This window comes from Mastomys coucha, unplaced genomic scaffold, assembly GCF_008632895.1.
Source record: "Mastomys coucha isolate ucsf_1 unplaced genomic scaffold, UCSF_Mcou_1 pScaffold8, whole genome shotgun sequence".
NCBI lineage: Eukaryota > Metazoa > Chordata > Mammalia > Rodentia > Muridae > Mastomys > Mastomys coucha.
In genome coordinates, this window is record NW_022196914.1 from 17,793,596 (window position 1) to 17,803,711 (window position 10,116).

At 38.1% G+C, this 10,116-nt stretch overlaps 1 long non-coding RNA gene across 2 annotated transcripts in view; it reads left to right on the top strand.

The window, feature by feature from the left end:
- Positions 1 to 3,983: 3,983 nt before the first annotated feature.
- The window catches only part of LOC116083544, a 32,595-nt gene continuing 26,462 nt past the window's right edge, over positions 3,984 to 10,116 (top strand). The window contains exons 1-3 of one of the 2 annotated variants that reach the window (XR_004115767.1): positions 3,984 to 4,257; positions 4,962 to 5,092; positions 7,805 to 7,909. This is a non-coding gene — a long non-coding RNA (uncharacterized LOC116083544). The remainder of the gene's footprint in view (positions 4,258 to 4,961; positions 5,093 to 7,804; positions 7,910 to 10,116) is intronic. The other variant, XR_004115766.1, reaches the window with a different exon arrangement.

Here is a 10,116-nt window from a genome sequence, read left to right on the forward strand (position 1 = left end):
CACAGGTTACAGATATGAATACATTTCTAACATATTTTTGTGCCTTATACTTTTCCTTTGTGTTATAAAAGCTCATTGTTTATGGAAAGGATTCCCATGTAGGCCAGTTTCTGGATTGTCCTTCTTTGAGTCTTTGCTCCATAGTTTGTCTCTGCAACTCCTTCCATGGGTATTTTGTTCCCGCTTCTCAGAAGGAAAAAATAATCCACACTTTGGTCTTCCTTTTTCTTGAGTGTCATGTGGTTTGTGGATGGTATTTTGGGTATTCTGAGCTTTTGGGCTAATATCCACTTATCAGAGAGTGGATGTCATGTGTGTTCTTTTGTGATTGGCTTACCTCACTCAGGATGATATTCTCCAGATCCATCCATTTCCCTAAGAATTTCATAAATTCATTGTTTTTAATAGCTGAGTAGTACTCCATTATGTAGATGTACCACATTATCTGTATCTATTCTTCTGTTGAGGGACATCTGGGCTGTTTCCAGTTTCTGGCTATTATAAATAAAGCTGCTATGAACATAGTGGAGCATGTGTCCTTATTACAGGTTGGAGCATCTTCTGGGTATGTGCCCAGGAATGGTATAACTGGGTCCTCTGGTAGTACTATGTCCAATTTCCTGAGGAACCACCAAACTGATTTCCACACTGGTTGTACCCGCTTGCAATTCAACCAGCAATGAAGGAGTGTTCTTCTTTCTCCACAACCTTGCCAGAATCTGCTGTCACCTGAATTTTTGATCTTAGTCATTCTGACTGGTATGAAGTGGAATATCAAGGTAGTTTTAATTAGCATTTCTCTGATGACTAGGGATGTTGAACATTGCTTTAGGTGCTTATCAGCTATTTGGTATTCCTCAGTTGAGAATTCTTTTTCAATCATCAAACCCAGGCACTATTTTGGATGCCTGCAAGTGCTGGCTGACAGGAGCTTGATATAGCTGTCTCTTGAGAGGCTCTGACAGTGCCCAACTAATACAGAAGTAGAGAATCACAACCATTCATTGGACTGAATACAGGATCCCCAATGAAGGAGCTAGAGAAAGAACCGAAGGAGGTGAAGGGTTTGCAGCCCCTTAGGACGAACAACAATATGAACTAACTAGTACCCTCAGAGCTCCCAGAGACTAAACCACCAACCAAAGAGCACACATCGTGGGACTCATGGCTACAGCAGCATATGTATAGCAGAGGATGGTCATCCATGGGAGGAGAGGCCCTTGGTCCTGTGAAGGTTCTATGCCCCAGTGTAGGGTAATGCCAGGGCCAGGAAGTGGGAGAGGGTAGGTTGGTAAGCAGGGGGAGGGAAGAAGAAACAGGGTTTGCTTTTTTGTTTTTGTTTTTGTTTTCAGAGGGGTAACCAGGAGAGGAGATATAATTTGAAATGTTAATAAAGAAAAATATCTACTAAAAAATAAAATAAAAGCTCATTGTTCATTATTTTGTTTCATCAAACTGTATGCTAGGGGAGATGGTGTCCTCCTAAGCTGTGCCTTCCTCCCATCTTCCTATTCAGAGAAAAACATGAAAGTTAGATACTTGTCCAGGACCTTTATTTTCAAATGCTGATTGTTGCTCTTAAACCAGACATGATGATTCTTCACTCTGTTTTCTGCATTTATGGAGAAATGTGGAAAAAGAGATCTTTTCTGGGGTATCCCACTCACCTGCTTTGATACACAGAAGAGCACTATTAAGAGGAACAGTGACCAGGAAACATTTTTATTAGTTAGTTAATCAAAACTAGGTGAAGATTCTTTACTTTCAACTTGATGTATTTGAAGAGGTAAAATTACAGTTAAGGTTTGTAACAATGTCTTAAGCTGGCTCAATCCTAACAGCTGTTAAGTTTTAATATCTTTTAATGTATTTCTTATTATTTTGACAGGATGCTTTTATTGAAGACACTTTTAAGAATAATTTAAAGAATTATAAAGGGACTGATATGTGGCTATATCTTATTTTCTAGACATTGTGACATCACACACTTATTTGACAGATTTTGATGCAAGTTTACATTTTGCCCAGTGAAGCTCCCAAGAGTGTAAAGAATCCCTTAGGAAAAACACTTGAGATTGGTTCCACTGACATCCCAGCACGGCATAGAAGATTAGTTTTATGCTTTTATCTTCTATACCTACAGTTTGCTTAAACAAGACATACTGGTCCTTCATATATATATCCTCACAAAGTCAACTGCACACACTCATGTGGTAGCTGCTAATTGTCATGATCGAAAGCCTTCTAACCTTTAAAGCTGGGTGATATTTTACCTAAACAGCTAATCTCAACCTAACCAATTTCCAACTATCAAAGTAGAGTTAACTTTATTTGAATTATATTGCCATTCTACAACAAATTTTAATTTTAAAAAAGTTAGTGACCCACAGTTTTCCTTGAGGAAGAGAAATATATGTTTTGACCTTTATAGTCTTTTTCAGAATTTTGTCCTAAGTACTGAGTTGCCTACTTTGGGAAAAAAACAAAAAGGCAATGTTGAGCATTCATCTACATTTCCCAAACCTAAGTGACAGTAATGACTCTCAAAACCATCCACAAATGACGGTGCATGTTTTACGATTTTAGATTTATTCCTTTCAGAGACTTGAAGGAATAGTTAATTGAGATGTCAGAGGACACCTGAGTATAAATTAATCTTAAAGTAAATCACTCTGCACATTCTGTTATAATTCTTCAAAGGAGTTCAGAGAACTGGTTGACATTTTTATAACCAAACCCTTCTACTTCCTTTCACTCTTTTCAGAGCAAGAGCTCTCTGCATGTAGCTCTGGGAAAATGAGAGTCTGTCAATAAGAATGGGGCAGCCTTGCCGGATCCTGGCAATGAGCAGGATTCATCTATAGAAACAGGAGTCAGGAAATCTCACAGAAACCATTATCAGGAGATGTATTTTTGAGTAAATGCTTTAGAAACTTTCTATTTTGTATATATATATATATATATATATATATATATATATATATATATATATAGTTTCAGACTTGTATAAGATACAGAATAGGAGAGAAATTTGTTCAGAGAAAGAAAGTGTTCAGTGCAGCAAGAACTAGATGAGGGACAGTGTGTGAGTGTTGGAGTGATCAAGGAACACTTCAGAGTGTTGAATCAATCCTAGCTTGAAATTTTAACATTTTATTTCTACTGGTAATTATATCCATTTAAAGCTACTTAAGGTCATAACCGGGAAACCAACTATTAAAAACAAAGTTAGTGAAATAATCCTATGTATTAAGAATTATGTACCCCAGGCAATGGACAAACAGACACCTAGTCTGGTATTGTTTTTGTATCAGTCAAGGGCAGAGCAGATGGCAGATCTTCGTTCATCGTAGCCTTATGCCTAGCTTGGTGGTCAAAGCTGCTTTTATGCATGGGATACATAAATACCAAGTTTAATCAAACTCAGGTAGTACAGCAAGGAAGGAGGAAGACAGAGGCCTGAGTAACTGCAATCAAGGAAAGATACCTACAGACCTGCCTTCTGCTCCATGAGAAGGGCAGGCCATAGCCAGATAGAGCCTTACCTCTCCCAAAGCAGCACAGAGCTGGAGGAGGAAGGCATACAGATACCTGCGGACCTCAGACCTGCTCTTCTGCCCTACAGCACAGGTGGGCCCTAGACACCAAACAGCTTACAAGAGTGTGTCACCCAGGGGCCTATCAACCCCATGGTCAGCCTGTTGCAGGAATCACCACAGTGTGTGAGTACGTGATGGGCAAACAGAAGAAAAAGAGAAGAATAGATAAAGCATTATGAAGAGATGGAACTGGAGATTCAAAGGTAGAGAGGAAGAGTTTGTTAGGAGTGGGCATTCTCTCCATCTGGGGCCATGGTGAAGTCTGAGCAACAGGCCCCACCCATCACTGGCTGAAGCACTTTAGAAAGCTGGCCCCACCTCTCAATTGTGACACATCACTCAGCACTCAGAGGATAGGCTCCACACCTCAGCAAACAACACAGTGGAAATGGCCCTGGTGGTAGGGTGTGATTGAACCAGCCCTGAGGGCAAAAGTGTGGGGGAACTGAGCCTACCACTCTTCTCTGTGTGACTGCATGATGGTCTTCCCTCCCCCTTTCCTGAATCACCTTCAGCTTTTGGGAAAGTTTACCATAGGATCATGAGCATGGGAGAGGAGGACTTGTCCCTTGCTAGTGGCAGCACTAGAGAAAAAGACAAAGGGCCTTGTACTTCATCTGAGGAGCACAGTAGAGATGGCCCTGGGTACTAGACACAGGTGAGCTAGGCCTGAGTATATGGGTGAAAGAGACCTATCCCTGCCACTCCTCTGTCATGAGGTGGCCCAAGAGGGGACTGGGTAGTGGGGAGATGCTTTCCTTACCTTCACTCCTTACTACCAGAGGGAGTCAGGAGAACTGACCCTACTTGAACTAGCCCTGCCTGTTATTTACTGTAGGCTGCAACACTCAGGAGAGAAGTCTTGGCTCTCAACTAGATTACAGAGTAGCATTAGCCCTGGTGGACTAGCCACAGGCTAGCCAGCCCTGTGCAAGGGAGTGGGAGAGATGCACTCTACTATGAGGTGGTGTGGGTGTGGGGCTGATGTCCTCCTCCTTCGCCACTGTTGGAAGTTGGAAGATCTTGTTTGAGGACATGAGAACATCAGAACTAGTTCTACCTCCTCATTGGGTATAGCACTCTAAAAAGCAGGCCATGTTCTTCACCTAAGTAACACAGTAGAGCTGGTCCTGATGGGGAAGATTTTGGTGAGCCAGACTAGAGGGTGTAAGGGCAGGAAAGCTGGTCCAGCCTCTACCAGGCTGCAGTAGTTGGGCAAGTGGATCCCTCTCCTTGACTGGCAGTAAAGTGGAGCTGGTTCTGGAGGTATGGGTGAGCGTGATCTGGCTCTAAAGACATGAGAGCGGGAAAGATAACCCTGCCTCCTGTTGATGGCATCATTGGGTGGTCTACCTACTATAGCATTGCTGGAGGGCTTGCCTTGGGGGTGTGCATAACAAAGAACCAGCCTGCTGACCAGCTCAGTTACCATCCAAGCCCAGATCAAGGCCTCTGAATTGGACTACTCCAAAATGTGTATCATCTGCAATAAGGTAGGATTTATGAAAGTCAATCCTCCTGATGAAGGATCAGTATCCTTCATGACTGCAAGCTCTTCATGACTCAGGGCAACAACAGAATATCCAGAGGAGGCCCAGTCCAGACCCAATATTGATGGTGTCTCAGAAGCCAGAGATCTACTCATTACAATGAACATTTGCAAGTGAAGGTGTATGGACAGAGGGATGTACTGTGGAACACACTGTGTTTACATACTAAACAACTACAGCTTCTGCAGTGAGATATATTCTATGCTTTAAAAAGAATGCTTGTGTGTATGTGTATGTGTGCGTGTATGAGTGTGGGGCGTGTATGTGTGTTTACTTAGGAGATTGCAGGTGCAAAGGGCAGATATGAGGGGATAAGTAGGACTGAAGTACATGATGAGAAACTCTCAACGAATATATAAAATCTGTTTGTTTTTGTTTGTTTCTTTGTTTTTTGGAGGGGAAACTGGGAATGGAGAAATTTACATGTAAATAAAGAAAATATCTAAAAAAAAAAATAGGTATCTTTTTTAGTTAGCAACAAATTGGGAAAATTATGGTTTTGTGAATAAATGTTAATAAAAAGATTTCTCATTCCTAAAATGTAACAAAATATTAACACAACAGGAAAACAATAGAACCTCCACATAGAATGTGAGTTTAACATTAGGAACAATTATATAACATGTAAGATACCTAATTATGTATAAGGAAATGTGATCATATCTTTTGAGAACATGCATGTGACATGTATATGAATTGGTCATAGAGCAGCAATGTACCTTTGCTTTTTTGTAGTCTCAATACTTTCTCTCAGATGCACATTTTTGTATTTTTGGCAACATACCCAGTGATAAAAGAGATTCATACATGTAAGGATGGATTAGTTTTGTGTTATTGTCACAAAACTATAGTCAGTGTGTGGAGGGATCATCAGATAGGAATAAAATGGTTCACATATATTCAGAAGGAATGTACCATTGGTAGTTGAAGACTTCCAACTATTAAAACTTTTAAAATAATCTCTTGACAGTGAATATCTTAGAAGACCATTTTCATTAGTTTTCTAATATCAACTTAAAAATGTTAAAACCATAATTTTTTAATGAATGACAGATTGGCAAAACTTGGCATGGAGGCACTATCTCACCATCTCCCTATATGTAAAAATACCACTTGGTATAAGGATTACTATGCAGGATAGAGAGTGAGGAAGGATCAATGTGTAAGACAGCTTCAGGTTAAGATTTTCTTACATAGGAGTTAATGGGGAGTTATGTGAACTGCATGTCACTTTCTACAATGACTTTAATAAAGGACATCATTGAGAATCTACTAAGAATATTACTATTATATTAAAGGCATGGGTGTGATCCTAGCTGCTGGAAAAGATAATCATATATATAAATGATGAAAAGGTTGTGGTTCATGAGAAGGTGTAAACAAATAAACTGAAGAGAAGTGATGGTCAGAGTGTTAGCCCAAAGGAACATACTCATATACAGTTACCATTCTCCCTACTTCGCAAGGGAGGCACAGATCAGTGTCCATGTAAATGTTCTTTTCTTCTCACTCTTAAGGGACACAGAGATTAACAGCATTTTTAACAAGAGAGAGAATATGGCAAAATAATTGATTGAGTCAATAACCATGGCTGTTTTCTCCAGCTGTTGAAATTGAGAAGTGATATTTACCAAAGAATAAGAAGTGTTATTTCCTCTTCTTTCCAGAAATGGGGTCAGGGATTTCTATCTTGGGTATGAGAGGCTAATTTTCATTAGGAAGCAAAATTATGAGAGCTTTGCAGATATTATATAATGTCGTTTTAGAGGAGTTTTGGTATAGGTATAGGACATTATCTAGTAAACACAGAGACTTTTTTCATAGGAGAAGAGTTACATACATATTTTCCTGCTTCCTCCAGAACTGCCACACTTCATGACTTCTGATCAAAGGTGGGGGAGTGTGAAATAGACAGACACAGAGATAAACAGACAGATGGACAGAAAGACAGACACAGAGACAGAGAACACAGTAGAAACATGCCATAAAACCATTTAATGATGGGCACGTTGAATACTATAAAGACTTATGCTGGTGTGAAACAAAGGGTTAGATACCAGGGATTATAATGTATTTAGGAAAGAGGGGAGGTCCTATAAGGGTAATCTGAATAATCACTCTACCTCTGGTTATGTAAATTAAAAGCCTTTTAGTTTTTGAGGGTCAGGAGTAGGGACAGTAAAGAGGCCTGTTAAAACTCTTTATGTGCAAAATATATTATACAAAGGTGTATTACATTTGCATATTAGACAAATGTTGCCTTTTCTTTTGCATAAGAGATTGAGAAGTAAAGAAAATTCTTGCCTTAATATTGGTGCTACTAGCTTTTTCCAATGCTGAAGGTAGTTGCAATCTTATCATGTTGTATGTTGCACATTGGCTATAGTGGTTGAAATGAGAATGGCCACAGTATGCTCATATATGTGTGTGTGTATATATGTATATGTTTATTCATATATATATATATACACATATATACATATAACAAATATACACATGTATGCTTGATCTCCAGTTGATGGAACTGTTTTTGAAGGTTAAAGAAGTTTGATTTTTGTTGAAGGAGGTATGTCACTGGGGATGGGCTTTGAGATTTCAAAAGTTGATACCAAAATTCAAGAGTTGATACGTTTTCTCTTTCTCATGCTTATTGAGACAGGACATAAATTCTAATCTACTGTCCCATTCCCACCTGCCTACTGTTATATTCTTTGCCATGATGACTGTTGAGTTTCACCATTGGAACCATGAGACCACCAGGTAAATGCTTTCTTTTATAATTTACCTTGATCATGGTCTCTTATAGCAATAGAAATGTAACTATGACATCAACTTAGGGTGTTTTTGTTACTATAATAGAGTAACAAATAGTGTAATTTATAATAAATGTAGATGAATTCATTTAATAAAAACCTTCAGATACCCAACATTAAAAGACCATATACAGAAAGGGTTTCCTGGTTCTCTGATAACTTTCAGAAGCCTCTCTACAGGAGAAAGAAAACAACAAACTCTTCTTTGTAAAGGACTCTCTTCCATAATAATAAACCTTTCCCTGGATAACATCATGATTAATTCATGACAATGAAGAACTCATGACCTAAGCACAATCCAAAGGTCTGCTCTTTTAACGTTGGTGAAATCTAGTCCATAATCATCCACTGAGCTATTTTGAAGCCTGTCTGATGACATAAAACAGCCAGTGAGGTGCATGATGGATGGACACACGTGTCATCACTGCTGAACTCCTCCTGACAAGTCTCTGATGGCCTTCTCCCTTTCTCACTCCTTTTCTCAAGAGATTAAGTGTGTGAAATTTATTATGGAATGCCTTTTTGTCTATTTTCACTGAAAACTTGTAAAACTTATCTTGAATGTGTAGAAACTTTTATGTTTCCTCCTTCTGGGTATTTAATTGTAGTTTTAAAAACAAAAGAAAAATAAAAAGAACAGTCTACAGTACGGTTTTCTACAGCTCTCTCATTGACATTGGATATTTGAATACAGTAAAATCTTTCAGAAATCCTTACTATTTATAACAGCTCTATGAAAATAATATCTGTCACTTTCAACATAGGAAAAATGGTAATGTGACTTTTTAATCTAGAATATGCTAGACTAAAATTGTTTATTCTGCCTCTTTCTTTTAATTATTTTGTTACAATACTTGGTTGTTTGCTGTGTAGTTGCAAATACAAAATTTTTAAGAAGATATGGAATATCAATAGTTCTTAAAGATATATAGATATATATATGCACAATATGGTAATAGATCATAAATAAATAGGTATTCATATTAAAATGAAATAGTTTTGAAAATTTGATAATTTTTTAAAGCAAATTGATGTGAAGGAAATTATCTCAAATTGTAACAACTAGTTAAATGTAATACAATTTTAAAAATGTATGATTCTGGGACTGAGCTAGTGCAATGAGTTAGAGCACTTGTTGCACATCTAGAAGATCTGAGTTCACTTTCCAATACTTGTATAAAAAAATAACCTCATAATTACTTGCAACAGTAGTTCCAGGATGATCTCTAGTCTTTGAGTCTTTGGAGTGTATCTATTCTCATATGCACATACACTTCATTCTCTCTCTCTCTCTCTCTCTCACACACACACACAAAATCTTAAGAAAAATAACGTGTTTTGTGTGTATTTCTTTGTATTTTATTTGTCAGATTACTCTTGAGTATAATTTAATTTAATATTTTGGAATATTAATTAAAGAAATTTATTTTTAAACATTCAAATTATACTTTATTAGAATTTTATGGAATCATGGGTTAGTGCATATATTTTACTTTATTTATTTATTTTATTTTTAATGGAAGAGTAGCTTATTTGGGCTCATGGTCAGCTAGGATGCGGTCCACTGTGACAGAAGGCACAGCACAGCCTAGCTCTGTGCCACCTGTGTGTTCACATCTCAGCTGACAAGGAGGCAGAGCAGGAAATGCTGGCACTCAGCTGCTTTGTCTGCTTCTCCCTGTTAGATTGCTGTCAGCCCTCAGCCTGTGGTATGCTGCCACCCACATTCAGGGTGGGCCTTTACTCCTCAGCTAATTCATTTTATGTAGAAATGCTCTTACAGAAACACCCGAAGGTATACTTCACCAATTCCCTAGACATTTCTTTTTTTGTTTTTAATAGATATTTTCTTTCTTTACATGTCATATGATTTCTCCTTTCCCAGTTTTCCCTCTAGTTAGTCTGGCTAAGGGTTTATCTATTTTGTTGAATTTCTCAAAGAATCAGCTCCTGATTTGGTTGATTCTTTATATAGTTCTTTTTGTTTCTATTTGGTTGATTTCAGCCCTGAGTTTGATTACTTCCTGCCTTTGATTCCTCTTGGGTAAATTTGCTTCTTATTGTTCTACCACTTTCAGGTGTGCTGTCAAATTGCTGGTGTATGTGCTCTCCAGTTTCTTTTTGGAGGCCCTTAAAGCTATGAGTTTTCCTCTT